We start from the raw sequence: 22,362 nt of genomic DNA on the forward strand, positions 1-22,362 counted from the left end.
GGAGAATCCTATAGATGTGAATTATTAACCAATCCAATGGATAAGCTTCAAAAGTTAAGAAAAAGGGAAGTATGAATATTTAACGTCTCATTGACAATTAGGTCTTTGGAGATTTGGCAGGGGGAATGGGGAAGTAAACTAGCCGTGTCTTTAGAGAGGAACTATATCAGCATTTTCCTTAAATTGTTAGTGGAATCATGTGATCATAAATCGGAATGACCAGATAATGACTTGAATCATCAAAGTCCACAAATAAGGTCGTAGATGTACCGTGTGCTCTCATTCAAATCAGCCAGTAGCCATATATGTACTTTTCTTGAATTTTAACAGCTGTCTCGTCGAGCTCATATATCGAACTGGTGAGAAGACATGATGCCTTTGTTATAACCACATTAAAACAAACTACTGGTTGGGACATTACAAAAATATCTTAACGACTTGCGTGAGTCCACAACAGCAACGAAATGCATCTCCTGGCGTAAAGAAAGTGTTTTGTACAACGAAGTTCAAAAATGGTTCAAATGGCTCTGAGCACTATGGGACTTAACTTCTGAGGTCATCAGTCCCCTAGAACTTAGAACTACTTAAACCTAACTAACCTAAGAACATCACACACATCCATGCCCGGGGCAGGATTCGAACCTGCGACCGTAGCGGTCGCGCAGTTCCAGACTGTAGCGCCTAGAATTTCTCGGCCACCCTGGCCGGTGTACAACAAAGTGCTTCAAAATATATGACTAGTGCTGTCATCATATATGAATAGAAAATGATATGGATCAGTACAGAAAGTGTTGCTACGGCATGATAATGCCTACAAACACTCTGCTACTCTTCTTATCTGGTACAAACCGAGCGAGGTGGCGCAGTGGTTAACACACTGGACTCGCATTCGGGAGGACGACGGTTCAATCCCGTCTCCGGCCATCCTGATTTAGGTTTTCCGTGATTTCCCTAAATCGCTTCAGGCAAATGCCGGGATGGTTCCTTTGAAAGGGCACGGCCGATTTCCTTCCCCATCCTTCTCTCACCCGAGCTTGCGCTCCGTCTCTAATGACCTCGTTGTCGACGGGACGTTAAACACTAATCTCCTCCTCCTCCTCTTATCTGGTACACTCAAGGTTTACCAGATAATAACGCCTATCGGACAACTGCACATTACTCCAGATTAACAGCTTTCTATGCGTGTGAAAGTGAAAACCCATCCGATCGTTATCAGATTGATTTGGATATGGGAGACTAATTGCTAACAATTAATTTGACTCTTTTTTTGAGCGAACTAACAGAAAACTTTACCAAGCATTTAATGTTCTAATTCAAATAACTAACAACTGATCATGATAAGTTCATGACAAAAGTAGTTTTGAGTAAAACAAGGTTTGTTTTGGGATATCGTGGAATATTCACGGTTGAGCCCCAATAGTTACATGAAGTTCCGTGGGTGAGGGCGCTGTCGCTGAGTTTCATAGGCGCTTGCGGAATGACTACAGAGAGCCGGAAATGAACAATAGGACGATGAGACCATAAGTGAGGCGTTTGTCATCATCACAATAAGTTCGCGCACACAGCTGTCCGATCTCCCACGTGCCACCAGCCGTGACTCCTGCAGTGCTGAAACGCAGGGACACTCTTATTCGAAGTGATCGACATATCACAAACATCACTACACAACTGGATGTCTCGTTGGTAGTGCTGCTACATTCGTCCACCAGTTGGGGTGCTCAAAGGTGTGTGCCACTTGGGTTCCTCGCCACCTAACAGAAAAGCATAAAGAGCAAGAGGGGCCATCTGTGCGTAATGTCTTCCACGATACAAGGTTGATCGTGACAATTATTTGTCGAACAACGTCACAGGCGATGAAACAAGGGGTTAATCACTTCGAACCGGAAACAAAACGGCAAACAATTGAGTGGCACTATCCCTTCTCTGCTCCGAAGAAAAGCCGCACCTTCAGAAAGTCAAGTCCTGGTGACTGTCTTCTGGGCCTCTGAAGGGGTTATTCTGTTTGATGTCCTCCCTCACGATGCAACGATGAACTCTGAAAGGTACTGTGCTATCCTCAGGAAAATGAAGAAACGACTTCAGCGTGTTTGTCGCCACAAAAACGCAAACGAACTTCTCCTTCTCCATGACAGCGCAAGGCCCCAAAGAAGTCTGCATCCCCAAGAGGAGATCACAAAAATTCATTGAACTGTTGTTCCTTATCCACCCTACAGCCAGGATCTCGCACCTTCCGTCTTCCATCCGTCTGGCTCGATGAAGCATGCACTCCGCAGGAAGCAGATCGTGGATGTTGGGGAGGTTATTGGTCCAGCAAGATGCTCGCTCCGTCGTCGACCAGTAGAGGGTAATATGGGGGCATACAGTGTCTCACAGTACTTTGACGAAAGGACGTTGTACTGAACGGAGATTAAGTTGAAAGACAGTTTTGTAGGAGGTACTGGAATCCTGAATAAAACCAACATGTATTCAGAAAAAATGAGTAGCATTACGTGTAAAATGCCGTTCGTATAATCAATGCTTCGACGCTCTAGAACCTCACACACTACACAGGCACCAAATCTTAATTGATCGATAAATTGTTTAGCTATCTCTTATTCTGTCATCTGAATGTAAATTCCTGTAGGTGCTTAATCCCTTTGGTTAGAAGTTGCAGAAAGGCTAACACTAATAGAAACGTTAATGGTAGATAAATGTCGTGTGACGGGCCTCCCGTCTGGTAGACCGTTCACCGGCTGCAAGTCTTTCGATTTGACTCGGCGACTTGTGCGTCGATGGGGATGAAATGATGATGATTAGGACAACACAATACTAGGTCCCTGAGCGGAGAAAATCTCCGACCCAGACGGAAATCGAACCCGGGCCCTTAGGATTGACATTGTGCCACGCTGACCACTCAGCTTCCGGGGGCGGACGGTAGATAAATAAATTCCTAGGATGACTCGTGAAATGCTGAATTTAATTTACGAAAGGAGAAAAGATAACAATGCGTCAAATAAAGCAGATAAAGGCGTCTGGAGTAGATGACGTTCCCTCAAACGTATTGAGATCAGACGCCAAGAAGAACGTAGTAATTCCAACTCCTAAGGCGGCAGTTGCTGGCAGGTGATTATATTACCGAATTATCGGCCTAATAAGTGGTGGCTGCAAAACACTGACATGAATTACTTTTAGTAGTACGGAAATAGAAGCCGAACTCAGGGAAGATCAATTTGGATTCCAGAGAAATGCGGATCAGGCAACACTGAACCTAAATTAAAAGATAGGTTGAAGAAAGGCAAACTTATATTTTCAATGTGTTGGGTAAAATCGTGGGAAACTTCCTAATATCGTGTTAGACTTCCTTTCGTCCAGCGTAGAGCAGCATTTCAACGTGGCACGGACTCAAAAAGTTGTTGGAAGACCCCTGAAGAAATATGGAGCCATGATGCCTCTACAGCGGTTAATAAGTACGAAATTGTTGCGGCAAAGAATGTTATGTACGAAATTACCTCTCGAATATGTCCCGTGAATATTCGATGGGATTCATGTCGGGCGATCTGGATGCTTATATCATTGCTCGAATTGCCCAGAATGTTCTTTAAATCAATCGCGAACAATTTTGGCATGGTACCATGTTTGGGAATATGAAGTCCATGAATGACTGCAGATGAACTCCACCTAGACGAAAATAACCGGATTTCCTGCCAATAGGCGATTCAGTTGGACCGAAGAACATAGGTTATTCCATCTAAACACAGCACACACCGTTGTGGAGCCACCACCAACTTCCACAGTGCCTTGTTGACAACTTGGTTCCGTGGCTTCGTGGGTCTGCCCCACACTCGAGCCGAACCGTCAGCTCTTAATAACTGAAGTCGGGACTTATCTGATTAGGCCACGGTTTTCCAGTGTTCTAGAGAACTACTGATATGGTCGCAAGCCCAGGAGGGTTTCTACAAGCAACGTCGTGTTGCTGGCAAAGGCACTCGCGTCGATCGTCTGCTGCCACGGCCCATTAACGCCAAATATCGCCGCACTCTAGTAGTGGATACGTTCGCCGTACGTCCCACGTTCGCTTCTGCGGTTATCAGTCGCTTGTCTGTTAGCACTGACAACTTTACGCAAACGCTGCTTCTCTCTGTCGTTAAGTGATGCTCGTAGGCCACTGAGTTGTTCGCGGTGAGAAGCAATTCCTGAAATTTGGTATTCTCAGCACACTCTTGACACGGTGGACCTCGGAATATTAAATTCCCTAACGATTTCCGAACTGTAAAGTCCCATGATTCCAGCTCTAAGTACCATTCCGCGTTCAATGTCTGTTAATTCTAGTCGAGTGGTCGTCATCACGACGGAAACCTTCTCATATGAGCTGCAATTTGCATGAAAATGCTGTAAGACGACGCGGCCATCTTGGTGAACTTTTAACAACTTTACTTAGATCTTGCCCAGAATTTTATTTTTCATCAACCTTACGCGCTTCGTCTTTCCGTCGTTTTCAGTGGCTACAAAAATACAACATAAAACTGTTATCAGACAGTTTGAAAATATGATACATTCCACCAATGGTAAGAGACGTGTTAGAACGAATAGAATGTGGTTCCCTAGATTACCATTGCTATGTCAGTCATATAAAAACATTAGATACATTGAATCACGTCAACATTTCTCAAGCACGAACCAAGAGCAAACTCTTACCAAGCGAAAATTTTGGAAGCCAAGTGGACTATACCGCCACACGGCGCTGGGTGCGTAGTTCACGCTTCAGCTTGTTTCTGTTTACAATCGCAATCTTCATCGTTACATCGTATAAAATAATTTCATCAGTCAAATATGGGACTTACAATGTTTCACAAAAGATATTACTTTACCAAACAATGTGTTACAGTTTTTTTCTAATACAGTGGAAGAGCGCGCTGATTGGCGCTGGGGCTTCCAAAATTTTCACTTGGTAGCAGTTTGCACTTGTCTTGTGGTCGAGAATGTTGACGTGATACAATGTATCTAACGTTTTTACATGACTGACATAGCAATGGTAACCTAGGAAGCCACCTTCTAGTCGCTGTAGTATGTCTATTATCAACGGTGAAATGTATCATATTTTCATATCTTCTTATTCCAGTTTTATGTCGTATTTTTGTAGCCTTTGAAAATGACGGAAGGTCGAAACGCGTAAGATTGGTGAAAAATGAAAATGTGATCGATACATAAGTAAAGTTATTAAAACTACTTCCCATATGAATTTCCTGAGTGCAAATAATAGCTCCGCCAATGCACTGCTATTTTATACCTTGTGTAAGCGATACTATCGCCATCTGTCTACGTGCATATCGCTATGTTATGACTTTTGTTACCTCACTTTGTATCCTTTTTCGATTCTGAGAAAACATTCGACAATAGCGACTGGAAGACACACTGAAATTCTGAAGGTAACTGGGATAAAATACAGGGAGTGAAAAGTTAGTAACACATTGTGTAGAAATCAGATTTTTTTTCTTTATTGTTATTTTGAAACCTGTAGCACAGGCAGGCCGGCAGCAGCATACGACGCCGCTCTTTGGCTGCAGAGAAACACAGATATACAAATGAAGACATTTAGAGAAAAAACATGGTGGACATATAAACGGAGACAAACACTTTTTAAAATACAAGGTGCCGTTCACGGGCGTAGAGTCCAAGATAAAATTGTTCTGACACTTGGACACAGACAGAAACGAGAAGTGTCACACGTGAACGTAGGTGCACAAAACGAATAACACTGAACCACTTAAGCACAAAACGACGGCACACACAGAACACGAAGCGTTGATCTCCAGCGCGCGAATGTTCACTAACAGTGTACGAGTCTGGGGACCTGCCAAGAGAGGAGGAGTGGGGGAGGGAGGGAGAGGGGAGAGCAGATGCCATGGGCAGGGGAGACAGGGGGAAGGGTGGAAGGGGGAGGGGCAGCCAGCGGGAAAAGGGGTGGAGGGAGGGGACAGGGGGTAAGGAAAAGGAAGGGAGGGAGGGTGCCTAAAGGAAAGGACACAGGAAGTGGGGGGGAGGATCAAAGTTGATAGGAGGGTTAGATGGAGGGGAGGAGGACATCATCAGGGAGGGGGAGCTGGCGGAAGCCACCTTGGGAGAGGGTAAGGAGGGTGGAGAGATGGAGACCAGGTGGGACGTGGGAATACAGGCGCGGCAGCAGTCGGGGGTGGGAGAGGAAGGGTGAGACAAGAGGATGAGGAGGATCGAGTTTGCGGGAGGTGTACAGGATCCATATCCTTTCAAGGAAAAGGAGGAGTTGGGGGAAGGGGATGAGATCATACAGGATCCACGTGGGGGAGGGGAGAAGGATGCGATAGGCGAGGCGGAGAGCATGGCGTTCAAGGATTTGGAGGGATTTATAAAAGGTAGGGGGGGCGAAGATCCAGGCCGAATGGGCGTAACAAAGGATAGGATGGATGAGGGATTTATAGGTGTGGAGGATGGTGGAGGAATCCAGACCCCATGTACGGTCGGAAAGGAGCTTGAGGAGACGGAGTCGGGAGCATACCTTGGCTTGGATTGTCCGGAGATGGGGAGTCCAGGAGAGGCGACGGTTGAGGGTGACGCCAAGGTACTTATGGGTGGGAGTGAGGGCGAGAGGACGGCCATAGATGGTGAGATAGAAATCAAGGAGGCGGACGGAAGGGGTGGTTTTGCCTACAATGATCGCCTGGGTTTTGGAGGGATTGACCTTGAGCAACCACTGGTTGCACCAAGCGGTGAATCGGTCAAGATGGGACTGGAGAAGGTGTTGGGAGCGCTGCAGGGTGGGGGCAATGGCAAGGAAGGCGGTGTCATCGGCAAACTGGAGAAGGTGGACAGGGGGTGACGACGGCGGCATGTCCGCCGTGTACAAAAGGTGCAGAAAGGGGGAGAGGACGGAAAATTGGGGCACACCAGCGGAGGGGAAAAAGGTGTAGGAATCCATGTTATGGATGGTGACGTAGGAAGGACGATGGGAGAGAAAGGAACCGATCAGACGGACGTAGTTAATGGGAAGGGCGAAGGTTTGGAGCTTGAAGAGGAGACTGGAATGCCATACATGGTCATAAGCACATTCGAGGTCCAGGGAGAGGAAGATTGTGGAGCGACGGGAATTAAGCTGTTCGGAAAGGAGATGAGTGAGGTGAAGGAGAAGGTCGTCGGAAGAGAAGGACAGTCGAAACCCACACTGGGTAACGCGAAGGACGTGGTGCTGGCGGAGATGCTGGTGGATGCGGCGGGTGAGGATAGATTCCAGGACCTTGCTGAAGACCGAGGTAAGGCTGATGGGACGGTAGGAGGAGACAGCGGACGGCGGTTTGACAGGTTTAAGGAACATCAGGATACGGGAGGTTTTCCACAGGTCAGGGTAGTAACCGGTGGACAGGACTACATTGTAGAGCCTGGCCAGAGTGGAGAAGAAAGAGACAGGAGCTTCACGAAGGTGACGGTAGGTGACACGATCGTGACCAGGAGCGGTGTTGCGTTTTGTGCAGAGTGTAGCAATGAGATCCTGTGTATTGATAGGGGCATTGAGTTCTGTGTGTGCAATGTTGTCCAAGTACTGGAAACCAGGTGCGAGGGGAGGGATAGAGCTGTCAGTTCGATCATGGACATACGGGAAGAGGGAGTAATCGAACTGGGGATCATCGGGGATGGAAAACATATCGGAGAGGTAGGAGGCAAAGTGATTGGCCTTACTAAGGGTGTCAGAGAAGGGGTAATCGTCATGGAGAAGAGGATAGTAGGGGGAGGGTTTAGTTCCGGCAAGGTGACAGAAGGCTGACCAGAACTTGGACGAGTTGAGAGGTAGGGTAGCATTTAAACGGGTGCATGCCTGGAGTTGCCGGTGGCATCATAGTGTGTCCGGGTCATGCATGCGGAGGAAGGCATGGTAGAGACGGCGGGATTCACGGAGGAGGAGGACGGCCTGTGGGTGTAAGGTAGGATGGTGGGGGTGGATTGCGACAGTAGGGACGTGGGCCTCCACGGCCTCAGACAAGGTCTGCTGGAGAAAGGAGGCGGCATGGGTTTCATCATCAAGGTGGTGGTAGGTGAAGGGGTGGCTATCGACCTGGGTGGAGAGGGTATCCCGGTAGGCATTCCAGTTGGCACGGGAATAGTCATGGACGTACTTGGGGGAGGGTCAGTACGAGGGTCGGGGCGGGGGCGACGACCGTCTGAAATGGTTGGAAGGACAGGGAGATGGTCGCTACCAACAGGCTCCAGGACATCCACCGTTATGCAGCCAAGGAGGTTGGGGGAGGAAAGGATAACATCGGGAGTGGAGTTGGATTTGGGACGGGTGTGCAGGGGGATGGGGATGAGGTCACCTTGAAGGGAGGAGAGGAACCGATGCCACCGCCGTAACTGGGCGGCGCAACGACTATGGATGTTGAGGTCGGCGGCGATCACGTAGGAGGAGAAGGTACAGTCAATGTGGGAGAGGAAGTCGAAGGGAATAGGGGCATTAGGGCGGACATAGATGGTGGCTCAGGTAACGGTAAGGCTGGGGAAGAAGAGACTAAGGATCAGGTGTTCGGTGGGGTCAGGAATGAGAGGTTGGAGCCGAACGGGCATCTGGCGGTGGTGACCAATGGCTACACCACCACGCGTTATCGGGAGGGGATTGTCGGAGCAGTGGAGGAGATAAGGCGAAGTGTGGATGGTGTGGTGGAGTTGGAGAAAGGTTTCATTGAGGAGGAAGGCATCCACGCGTTGGATGGTAAGGGTGTGCAGGAAGAGGTTCTTGTTGGCGGGAAGAGAGCAGATATTGTTGAAAAGGATATGGTGCTGTCGTGCCATGTCAGGGATTTAGACAAGGGTGTCAAGATGGGAGAAGGTGAAATGGGCCTGGATGTTGGAGTAGGTGGCGTACATTTTGAGTTGGAAAATGGAACAGGCGGCGAGGGATATCTGTTGGAGAGTGTGGGGGCGCTGAAAAGGATAAACATTCTGAAGGACGATGGTGAGGAATCGATGTACTCAGCGGTAGGGGGTGGACGAAGGGAATTGCCGGGAGGGGTGGGGGCGTCCTGAGGACGGACAGGGACGGTGAGTTCAGGAGTGGTTGGAGGGGGTCGAGCTTTACACTTTTGGGAGTAGGTGGGATGGGGGAGATTGCAGGTATTGCAGGAGGGAGGGGATTGAAGGTTTGGGCACTGCCGGAGGAAGTGCGCCTGCCTACAATGCGGGCAGGTGGGGGCCTCGTGGCACTCGGCTGTTGGGTGGGCGTTATAGCGCAGACACCTCTGGCAGCGCAGGGATTGAGGAGGGGAACGGGAGGGGTCGACCTCGTAGCGCTGGTTGAAGAGGAGGGTACCCTCCTTCAGGAGACGGTCAATGGGGGGGGGGGTGTCCTTGGAGAAAACCTGCATAAGGTGGGTGGGGCTGGCCGAGTTGAAAATGCGGCGGACCGCCCGCGCCTCCAATTTGGGATGCGCCTTGAGCTCTGCCAACATCTCCTCCTCCGTGATTGTCGGACTAAGCCGAGTGATCATGGTGGTGAGGGTCGGCGGGCGATGCGGGGGTTGGGGTTGGTGGGTAGGGGACGGAGAAGGAGCAGGGGTGAGGGAGGCGTTAGGGCCAAAACGGGTGATGGGGAGGCGGGAGAGGATGTCAGTATGGAGGGTTGGTCTGGGGGGAGGAGATGAGAATGGAATCCCATCTGGGAGTGAGGAGAGAGATGGGGGCACCAGGGAAGTGTTGGCGGAGGAGGAGGGAGAGATTTCGGGCCTCGAGAAGGGAAGGATCAGGACGGGAGAGGAGGTATTTGTATAAAGAGGGGGGAGGAGGAGGAGGAGGAGGAGGAGGAGGAGGAGGAGGAGGCAGAGGGAGCAGGGCCAGGCGGGGAGACATCCATGGCATTCTGGGGGGGGGGGAAGGAGGACGGGGCGGGGCCTTTTTGGGAGCGGAGGAGGTGGTGGTGCCACAAGGGCGTTTAACGGCGGCAGAAGGGTGGGTGGTGATATGAGGAACGGGAGCTATAGGGAGGTGACGGGAAGGGGCAGGTCCCGGCGTGGACGCAGCAGTCGGCGCCGGAGTTGGTGACGGTGAAGGCGACGGCGATGGTGACAGCGACGGTGGTCGCGGTGACGGTGACAGCAAGGCGATGGGGAGAGTTGGCCATGGGCAGTGGCCCGAGGGGCCATCACCCTAGCTGGAGCGGCAGTGACAGGCCAGGAGAGTGTGGGGAAAGGATCAGAGGGAGAGGAGCGGGAGGAAGAAGCTGGAGAGGGAGCGACAAAGAGTGAGGGCGAAGGGAGAGTGAGAAGAGGCGGGATGGAAAGAGGGGGGTGTGACTGGGCACACCATGTTATGGTGGTGGTGGCGGCGGAGGGGGAAAGTATAAACGATGGCTGTGGTGGGAGTGGTGGTAGTGGTGGTGGGGGCTGACATGACGACAGGGAGAAACTAAAACGCACAGGACGAAAAAGAAAGGACAAAAACTGGGGACGGAGGAAGACGAAGACGGAGGAAGACGAAGACGGAGGAAGACCAGAGTCCCGCGCTGACGGTGACGGCGACGGCGACGGCGGATGGCAGGAACGCCGCAGCTGCTGCTGCTGCCGCGGACGGGGCCGGGGCTGCTGCTGCTGCTGCTGCTGCTGCTGGGCTGGCTGGACCGCCGCTGCCGCTGTTGCAGGAGGACTGGCTGGCTGCTGCCGGCTGGACCGCTGCTGCTGGCCGGGACCGGGACCGCTGCTGCTGCTGCTGCTGCTGCTGCTGCTCGGCTGGACCGCTGCTGCTCGGCTGGCTGGCTGGCACCTGAAAAACCTAGCACTTCGATTAGTGCTGGAATGGCACAATCGAAGGGCGGCAACCTTGCGGAGTACCGCCGGAGATGTAGAAATCAGACGGTAGTCGAAATATATAAAGTTCAGCAGTAGTTGAGAAGGAAGTGAGAAAATCTTCTGATGTATTCCCGATTTTAATTTGTCTGTGCGTCGAACAAGTAGTAAACGGTGTGAAATAGAGCTAATGAAAGAAAATTTAAGTAAAGAGAAACAAAGGTTGCCGATGATATCGTAATTCTGTCAGTAACGGCAAAAGACGTGGAAAAGCAGCTGAACGGAATGGGCAGAGTCAGGAGAGGAGGTTATAAGCTGCACATTAGCAAAAGTGGACGAAGTGTAATGCAGAACGTACGTAGTCGAATTAAACCAAGCGGTGCTGAGGGAATTAGATTAGAAAAAGATGAAGTAAAGGCCGTAGATGAGTTTCACAAGTTGGTTAGCAAAATATGAGTAAGATAATACAAAATGTAGATTCGCTGTAACATGTAAGGCATCCGTGAAAAAGAGAGCTTTCTTAACATCTAATAAAAATTTAAATATTAGGAAGTCTTTTCTGAACGTATTTGTCCGAAGTGCAGATGTATACAGATGTGAAACGAGGAGAAAAAACGGGACAGGCAAGAAGAAAAAAGAAGCTTTTGAAATGTAGTGGTACAGAACGCTGCTGAAAATACACTACTGGCCATTAAAATGGCTACACCAGGAAGATGACTTGCTACAGACGCGAAATTTAACCGACATGTAGAAGATGCTGTGATATGCAAATGATTAGCTTTTCAGAGCATTCACACAAGGTTGGCGCTGGTGCCGACACCTACAACGTGCTGACATGAGGAAAGTTTCCAACCGATTTCTCATACACAAACAGCAGTTGACCGGCGTTGCCTGGTGAAACGTTGTTGTGATGCCTCGTGTAAGCAGGAGAAATGCGTACCATCACGTTTCCGACTTTGATAAAGGTCGGATTGTAGCCTATCGCGATTGCGATTTATCGTATCGTTACATTGCTGCTCGCGTTGGTCGAGATCCAATGACTGTTAGCAGAATACGAAATCGGTGGGTTCAGGAGGGTAATACGGAACGCCGTGCTGGATCCCAACGGCCTCGTATCACTAGCAGTCGAGATGACCGGCATCTTATACGCATGGCTGTAACGGATCGTGCAGCCACGTCTCGATCCCTGAGTCAACATATGGGGACGTTTGAAAGACAACAACCATCTGCACGAACAGTTCGACGACGTTTGCAGAGGCATGGACTATCACCTCGGAGACCGTGGCTGCGGTTACCCCTGACGCTGCATCACAGATAGGAGCGCCTGCGATGGTGTACTCAACGACGAAACTGGGTGCACGAATGGTAAAACGTCACTTTTTCGGATGAATCCAGGTTCTGTTTACAGCATCATGATGGTTGCATCCGTGTTTGGCGACATCGCGGTGAACGCACATTGGGAGCGTGTATTCTTCATCGTCATACTGACGTATCACCCGGCGTTATGGTATGGGGTGCCACTGGTTACACGTCTCGGTCACCTCTTGTTCGCATTGACGGCACTTTGAGCAGTGGACGTTACATTTCAGATGTGTTACGACCCGTGGCTCTAACCTTCCTTCGGTCGCTGCGAAACCCTACGTTTCAGCAGGATAGTGCACGACCGTATGTTGCAGGTCCTGTACGGGCCTTTCTGGGTACAGAAAATGTTCGAATGATGCCCTGGGCAGCACATTATCCAGATCTCTCACCACTTGAAAACGTGTGGTCAATGGTGGCCGAGCAACTGGCTCATCACAATACGCCAGTCACTACTCTTGATAAAGTGTGGTTTCGTGTTGAAGCTGCATGGGCAGCTGTACCTGTACACGGCATCCAAGCTCTGTTTGACTCAATGCCCAGGGGTATCAAGGCCGTTATTACGGCCAGAGGTGGTTGTTCTGGGTACTGATTTCTCAGGATCTATGCTCCCAAATTGCGTGAAAATGTAATGAGATGTCATTTCTAGTATAATATATTTGTCCACTCAATACCCGTTTATCATGTGCATTTCTTCTTGGTATAGAAATTTTAATGGCCAGTAGTGTATTATCATCTGCCAGCAACTGTCGCCTTAGCAGTTGAAATTACTACGTTCTTCTTGACGTCTTATCTCAATACGTTCGAGGTAATGTCATCTACTCGAGGTGCCTTTATTTTGATTTACGTGGTTCAGCGCTATGTCAAATTTTTTGACCGCAATATCGTATGTTCCATCTCATCATAATTTACTGCGTCTTCCCTTTCTATAATATTGTCTTATCAATTTGACGCATCCTTTCTACCGTTCGGTTTTCCCTTCTTTGCGTAGTACTGGCTAGTCACGTCAGATCTTGGTATTCACGCAGCTACTTCTCTTTACCCCAAACGCCTCTTTAATTTTCTAGAATGCGGCGTATTGTGTTGGCAGAAGAGCCAACACCGTGTTGCTAGAGGAGGCCGAAATGCACGCTTTTAAGCTCACGCAGGCTGGCGTGAGGTCTGAAAAATGACAATGTAATTAATATAGCCAATAAGGTGCGTTGCTGCTGGAATACTTAACTTTAATCCATAATTGGTGTACATCGCTCTTGACTGTACAGGTTATACAATCTCAATATTAACTGGTAATGGCGCCTTGATAGGTCGTATCAAATGACGTAGCTGAAGGCTATGCTAACTATCGTCTCGGCAAATGAGAGCGTAGTTGTCAGTGTAGCATCGCTAGCAAAGTCGTCTGTACAACTGGGGCGAGTGCTATGAAGTGTCTCTAGACCTGCCGTGTGGCGGCGCTCGATCTGCAATCACTGACAGTGGCGACACGCGGGTCCGTCGTATACTAGCGGACCGCGGCCGATTTAAAGGCTACCACCTAGCAAGTGTGGTGTCTGGCGGTGACACCACACGGTGTACTTTCAAGGCCTTATGTTTTCCTTAACATATATCATTTTTAGACGACGTATTACTTTTTTTCTGTTTTATTTGATGCATTTTTATCTTATCTTCCGTAAATTAAATTCAGTATCTCATGTGTTATCCGAGGAATTCGTTTAGCTACCACCAACGCATCTATCAGTGTTAGCCTTTCCGCAACGTCTAACCAAAGGGATTTAGTACCTACAGGAATTTACATTCAGATGACAGAATAAGACATAGCTAAACAATTTACCAATCAACTAAGATGTGGCGCCTGTGTGGTACGTGAGGGTCTAGGGCTTCGAAGCAATGAATATACGAGGGGCGTTGAGTAAGTAATGCAACATATTTTTATTGAATGCAGATTGGTTTTATTCAGAATTCCAGTACACCATACTATTCCCATCTCCCTTTTTACAAACCCTATTTTTCAACATAATCACCGTTCAATGCGACGGCCTTACGTCAGCGTACTGGGAGGACCCGTATGCATGCATTGTACCCTCTACTGGTCGAATACGGAACGAGCATCTTGCTGGACCAATAACCTCACCAACATCCACGGTCTGCTTCCTACGGAGTGCATTGTTCATTAAGCTAGACAGGTGGAAGACGGAAGGTGCGAGTTGCTGATTCTAGGATGAATAAGGACCAACAGTTCAATGAATTTTTGTGAGCTTCTTTCGGGTGGTCAGCCTTGTTTGGGGAATTGCGTTGTCATTGAAAGATTACCGTCAAACCTGCTTGCCTAGGGACGGCAGATAAAAGTTGATGTCGTCAAGCCCTAAATGAAAATTGCGCAACGGATAACTGGGGAGGGGAGCTTGAGAGTGCTACCTAGAAAGCGTGCCCTTTCTGTATGATACTAGGCAAGGGGCTGGAGGGCTCACATGCTGATGTGTGGGTCCCTGCATTCTATAGCTTTTATTTTAAATGAATTCCTTTAACTTGACTTCTTTGTGATTTTTAAGGTATGTTAAAGATTAATGACAATTGATTACCTATTTATTTTAAACATTATCACTCGACTTTACAGCGATTGCAGCAATTGTTCCATCTTACAGATATTACAATTTTACAACTTATAGCTCCGGTATATTATATACTAATCTGCACGCACATTTCTACGGGCAAGACGGAATTTCGTTGGCCAAATATATACCACCAAAGTCTCCCAATATTTTACATAGGACATCCACTATGTGAGGAGGATGACGGGCAAACTGGGTACCAGATACATTAACACAGGGGGTCAAATTTCCGAAAATTACACGAGCACATTCATTTTCTTACACAATCCGAAGCTGGAAATAAAAGAATTAGTACAATACCTCTCTTCCATGCGTGAACATTGAGACAGACGCACTGAGGGTACGTATGCTCACTTACCCGTCTTCTGTAACACTCAGAATATGGCGAGCACCCGGAGGTCTTCCTGGGCCCCGGTTGAGGGGATGGTTGAACCACTTGGCCGTGACCAACCTCTCCACCCCAAATCTGGTGACACTGGAACGTCTCAGACTTTGACCTGCCTGTGCTGTGTCTCTGATCCCCTACCCAGGAGTGAGGTTAGCACTACTATACTACAGAACTACTTCCAAACTAAGATTTGGCCACGCTTTACGGAAAGGCGTGAGGAGGATTAGGAAAGTTCATGTGCAGATTCACATTCACGTACAAAAAATGCATAATAAATACGTATTATGAAGCCCGTGGTCTAGGGTAGCGTCTTTGATTCATAATCAAAACGTTTTCGGTCCCGGATTCGATCTCCGCCACTGCCTAAATTTTAATAAATAATCAGCATTGGCGGCCGAAGCCTTCCGGCATAAGAAGTCAGCCTCATTCTGCCAACGGCCTTGTCAAAGAGGGCGGAGGAGCGGACAGAGGTTCAGGGCACTCTCTTGTCCTAGGGGTGGGAAATTGCCCCTAAAGGCGGAAGAATCAGCAATGATCAACGGCATGAGGATGCAGAAGGCAATGGAAACCACTGCATTAAAGAGACGAAACGTGTATCCACAGGACATGTGGCCCGTAATTGAAGAAGTGTCGTGATGATCTCTCCATTGGCAAAAGATTCCGGAATAGTCCCCCATTCGGATCTCCGGGAGGGGACTGCCAAGGGGGAGGTTACCATGAGAAAAAGATTGAATAATCAACGAAAGGATAACGTTCTACGAGTCGGGGCGCGGTATGTCAGAAGCTTGAACGTGGTAGGGAAACTAGAAAATCTGAAAAGGGAAATGCAAAGGCTCAATCTAGATATAGTAGGGGTCAGTGAAGTGAAGTGGAAGGAAGACAAGGATTTCTGGTCAGATGAGTACCAGGTAATATCAACAGCAGCAGAAAATGGTATAACAGGCGTAGGATTCGTTATGAATAGGAAGGTAGGGCAGAGGGTGTGTTACTGTGAACAGTTCAGTGGCCGGGTTGTTCTAATCAGAATCGACAGCAGACCAACACCGACAACGATAGTTCAGGTAAACATGCCGACGTCGCAAGCTGAACAGATAGAGAAAGTGTATGAGGATATTGAAAGGGTAATGCAGTATGTAAAGGGGGACGAAAATCTAATAGTCATGGGCGACTCGAATGCAGTTGTAGGGGAAGGAGTAGAAGAAAAGGTTACAGGAGAATATGGGCTTGGGACAAGGAATGAAAGAGGAGAAAGACTAATTGAGTTCTGTAACAAGTTTCAGCTAGTAATAGCGAATACCCTGTTCAAGAATCACAAGAGGAGGAGGTATACTTGGAAAAGGCCGGGAGATACGGGAAGATTTCAATTAGATTACATCATGGTCAGACAGAGATTCCGAAATCAGATACTGGATTGTAAGGCGTACCCAGGGGCAGATATAGACTCAGATCTCAATATAGTAGTGATGAAGAGTAGGCTGAAGTTCAAGGCATTAGTCAGGAAGAATCAATACGCAAAGAAGTGGGATACGGAAGTACTAAGGAATGACGAGATACGTTTGAAGTTCTCTATCGCTATAGATACAGCAATAAGGGATAGTGCAGTAGACAGTACAGTTGAAGAGGAATGGACATCTCTAAAAAGGGCCATCACAGAAGTTGGGAAGGAAAACATAGGTACAAAGAAGGTAGCTGCGAAGAAACCATGGGTAACAGAAGAAATACTTCAGTTGATTGATGAAAGGAGGAAGTACAAGCATGTTCCGGGAAAATCAGGAATACAGAAATACAAGTCGCTGAGGAATGAAATAAATAGGAAGTGCAGGGAAGCTAAGACGAAATGGCTGCAGGAAAAATGTGAAGATATCGAAAAAGATATGATTGTCGGAAGGACAGATTCAGCATACAGGAAAGTCAAAACAACCTTTGGTGACATTAAAAGCAACGGTGGTAACATTAAGAGTGCAACGGGAATTCCACTGTTAAATGCAGAGGAGAGAGCAGATAGGTGGAAAGAATACATTGAAAGCCTCTATGAGGGTGAAGATTTGTCTGATGTGATGGAAGAAGAAACAGGAGTCGATTTAGAAGACATAGGGGATCCAGTATTAGAATCTGAATTTCAAAGAGCTTTGGAGGACTTCAAAATGGTTCAAATCGCTCTGAGCACTATGGGACTTAACGTCTGAGGTCATCAGTCCCCTGGAACTTAGAACTACTTAAGCCTAACTAACCTAAGGACAGCACACAACACCCAGTCATCACGAGGCAGAGAAAATCCCCGACCCCGCCGGGAATCGAACCCGGGAACCCGGGCATGGGAAGCAAGAACGCTACCGTACGACCATGAGCTGCGGACCTTTGGAGGACTTACGGTCAAATAAGGCAGAAGGGATAGATAACATTCCATCAGAATTTCTAAAATCATTGGGGGAAGTGGCAACAAAACGACTATTCACGTTGGTGTGTAGAATATATAAGTCTGGCGTATACCATCTGACTTTCGGAAAAGCATCATCCACACAATTCCGAAGACGGCAAGAGCTGACAAGTGCGAGAATTATCGCACAGTCAGCTTAACAGCTCATGCATCGAAGCTGATTACAAGAAAATTATACAGAAGAATGGAAAAGAAAATTGAGAATGCGCTAGGCGACGATCAGTTTGGCTTTAGGAAAAGTAAAGGGACGAGAGAGGCAATTCTGACGTTACGGCTAATAGTGGAAGCAAGGCTAAAGAAAAATCAAGACACTTTCATAGGATTTGTCGACCAGCAAAAAGCGTTCGACAATATAAAATGGTGCAAGCTGTTCGAGATTCTGAAAAATGTAGGGGTAAGCTATAGGGAGAGACAGGTCATATACAACATGTACAACAACCAAGAGGGAATAATAAGAGTGGACGATCAAGAACGAAGTGCTCGTATTAAGAAGGGTGTAAGACAAGGCTGTAGCCTTTCGCCCCTACTCTTCAATCTGTACATCGAGGAAGCAATGATGGAAATAAAAGAAAGGTTCAGGAGTGGAATTAAAATACAATGTGAAAGGATATCAATGATACGATTCGCTGATGACATTGCTATCCTGAGTGAAAGTGAAGAAGAATTAAATGATCTGCTGAACGGAATGAACAGTCTAATGAGTACACAGTATGGTTTGAGAGTAAATCGGAGTAAGACGAAGGTAATGAGAAGTAGTAGAAATGAGAACAGCGAGAAACTTAACATCAGGATTGATGATCACGAAGTCAATGAAGTTAAGGAATTCTGCTACCTAGGCAGTAAAATAACCAATGACGGACGGAGCAAGGAGGACATCAAAAGCAGGCTCGCTATGGCAAAAAAGGCATTTCTGGCCAAGAGAAGTCTACTAATATCAAATACCAGCCTTAATTTGAGGAAGAAATTTCTGAGGATGTACGTCTGGAGTACCGCATTGTATGGTAGTGAAACATGGACTGTGGGAAAACCGGAACAGAAGAGAATCGAGGCATTTGAGATGTGGTGCTATAGACGAATGTTGAAAATTAGATGGACTGATAAGGTAAGGAATGAGGAGGTTCTGTGCGGAATCGGAGAGGAAAGGAATATGTGGAAAACACTGATAAGGAGAAGGACAGGATGATAGGTCATCTGCTAAGACATGAGGGAATGACTTCCATGGTACTAGAGGGAGCTGTAGAGGACAAAAACTGTAGAGGAAGACAGAGATTGGAATACGTCAAGCAAATAATTGAGGACGTAGGTTGCAAGTGCTACTTTGAGATGAAGAGGTTAGCACAGGAAAGGAATTCGTGGCGGGCCGCATCAAACCAGTCAGTAGACTGATGACCAAAAAAAAATTATGAAGCCTGACATTTCTTTCCAACCGTCCATATGGGTTCTGTTGCACCCGTGGCCGGCCGCGTCGTGCAATGAAATTGGCGGCGGTTTCCTGGTGCGAGCGAGCAGCGAAACCTGCTGCTTACAGAGCGGAAATACTGTACCGTTTCATCATGGAGAAGGAGAAGTTACATTTTTGTGGGAACTAACACTCTGAAGTCGTTCCTTCACTTTCCTGAGGATATCACAGTACATCAAAGATTGTTGCACCCTGTGGGAGGACATCTAAGAGAATAATCCCTTCAGAGGCCCGTAAGACAGTCGCCATGACTTGACTTTCTGAGGGTGCGGCTTTTCTTCGGCGCAGAGGAGGGGTAGTGCCACTCAATTTTTGCCGTTTTGTTTCCGGTTCGAAGTGATTTACCCCTTGTTTCATCGCCTGTGACGGTGTTCGACAAAAAGTTGTCATTATCAAAGTTGTATCGAACAAGCAATTCCTCACAGATGGTCCTTCGTGCTCTATATGCTCTCGTGTTAGGTGGCGATCAACCCAGTGGCCACACAGCTTTGAGTACCGCAACTGGTGGCGAATTTGGCAGCACGACCAACAAGACAGCCAGTCGCTCAACTGGGTGTTTGTTCGTGATCCGTCGATCACTTCAAATGAGAGAGTCCGTGCATTCCGACTCTGCAAGAGTTACAGCTGTAAGCGGCCAGGTGACACGCGTGAGGTCGGACAGGTATGTGCGACCTCGTGGCGATGGTGACAGAAGCTTCGCCCAGCGTCTCACCGCCCTATTGCTCACTGCCAGATCTCTGTAGACACTCCGCAAGTGCCTATGATTATCTGCGGTGTTCTGGTTTACCACCAAAAGAAACTCAATGACAGTGCCGCCACCTTTCGGACAGGCTGAAGCTGGAATATCCCACAGCAAATTCCGTATTTTTTTCAACCAAAAGTGGCCGAGAAAAAATGAGCTGTATTACTTATTATTATATTAGAGTAAATTTATCATTGCCGAACTATGTGTTATAATGACACAGTGATGTGATGCTGATAAACTGTCTGGTGAATGAGGTTTTTCATTTTACTGTATGCATAACACACAAATTCCAAAATAGCTACAACTACTGGGAAGTAGGGTTGCCCAAATAATGCCTCACGATTTTAATTTCTGGTAGTCATATGGTTCATGTGGCTCTGAGCACTATGGGACCTAACGTCTGAGATCATCAGTCCCCTAGAACTTAGAACCACTTAAACCTAACTAACCTAAGGACATCACACACATCCATGCTCGAGGCAGCATTTGTACCTGCGACCGTAGCGGTCGAGCGGTTCCAGACTGAAGCGCGTAGAACCGCTCGGTCACACCGGCCGGCAATTTCTGGTATTCAGGTAAAAGTCTGTGAATCTGAAAAGTATTCGAGACTACACGTTAACTCCTATCATTAGTTACAGAAATATGAATAACACTCGTTCTCCTATTCGCCCATTCAACTCGGCAGCTGCTGGCTCCTTGTTTTTGAAATGCAAAACAAGTGACGCTCCAGAAACAGGTCAAATGTGGGAAAACTATTCTCTCCACCGCTAGCTTGCGATGTGGCAACATTCCAGAAAATATTTGACAACACTGTTACTGCCAGTTTACCTCCTGGAGTGTTTGAGAACTATCGTACTATATTTTCTTGACTTTTTCTGGTGGTTTCAATTACATATTCTAAATAATTCTCACTTACTAAATGATGTACAGTTAGATGATTTATGTACTGATGTCCTGGAAATACGTTCCGAGTACAAACTACCTCGTATTTTACGTTCCGAATTATCCAAATTAACTATAATTGGATAAAAAAGAGGGAGCGGTTTCTGGTAGAGTTGTCTGCTACCTCAGTTTCGCCTTTCAAAGGTAAGACTGCGTTAGCTGTCGGTCCCAGTTGAACACAAGATTTTTAATTCACTTGTGAAAGCAATACACTCAGGCGGATCGACAATCAGTAGGAAATCTTCCGAAAACAGCTCTGCCACACTTTCTGTCACTACCTTGATTCAGCACCCACTAGATCTAAAAGTGAGAACCTTACAGTGTTGCGAACTTGTTAATGCCTGTTTTTACTGCCTCTGCTGAGATAATTCTTAGTTTCTTATGTATACACATTCATATTGTATTAATTGTGGCACTGAATAATTAGTTGATTGGATTTCTTTATGTGTCTGCCCCTGCTGCCACATTTTCATATTTTCGTGATAGTTTGGTGACGCTGCTATAGGATGGTTGTGGACTGCATGTAGACACAGACCATTTGGAGACCAAAGTGCGCAATATATTTCAAATTCCGAACGATATGGGCACGCTCGTGTTATAGTTGCCTTGTTTTATTCAAAAATGCTTTTGTCATAAAGTTCTCATGATGAATTATTATTTATTTGTGTTAGAACAGCGAATAATCGGTAACGTTTTTCCGACAGTTTATTAAACAAAACAATTAAATTAATTGTTAGCAATATAGTCTTCCATATCTAAATCAGTCTGATGAGGATCGGATGGGTTTTCCCCTTCACGTGTACAGGAAGCTATTAATCCGAAGTACTCTGGACATTGACACGGATTATGTTGATAGTGGTACTACAAGCATCGTTATCTGGTAAACATGCGAGCGTGCAAGATAAGAAGAACTGCAGAGTCCTGGTGGGCATTATCATGCAGTAGCATCACTTTTTGTAGTCTCCTTTATCTTATGCTTTTCATATATGTTGACCGCATTGATCTCACCTCTGGAAGTACTACGTAGTACACAACACTTTCATTATGTCAGGAGATGCATATCTTTACTGTTGTGGTCTCACGCAAGTCGTTAAAATATTCTTCTTAGCTCTAATCCAATAGTTCGTTTTAATGTAGTTAAAACAAAGGTACCATGTCTTGTCATCAGTAAAGACGTCCTATATGTAAGCTCGACGAGACAGCTGTTAAAAGTCAAAAGAAATACCTATGTGGCTATTCACTGATTTGAATGAGAGTGCACGCTCTACTTACAACCTTGTTTGTGCACTCTGGTAATTCATATCACTATCTGGTCATCCTGATTTACGGTTACCATGATTTCCCAAATAGCTTAAGGAAAATGATGGAATGTTTCCCGTGAAAAGACACAGCCAGTTTACTTCCCCATTCCCCTGCCCCATTTCCAGTGACCTAATTGTCAATGAGACACTAAATATTTCTACTTTCCATTTTTCTTTAACTTTTGAAACTCTTCGGTTTAATATGATTAATAAATCACGTCAAAACAATTCCTCTTGACACAGCACAACTTTCACGAGCTCATCCAACGCCCAATGCCCTCCACCGCATCACTTACCAGTATAGAAGCAAACAAACTGTTAAAAATGTTAGACATCTCTTCATTCTGCGC

The sequence above is a fragment of the Schistocerca cancellata genome, chromosome 5, assembly GCF_023864275.1.
Source record: "Schistocerca cancellata isolate TAMUIC-IGC-003103 chromosome 5, iqSchCanc2.1, whole genome shotgun sequence".
NCBI lineage: Eukaryota > Metazoa > Arthropoda > Insecta > Orthoptera > Acrididae > Schistocerca > Schistocerca cancellata.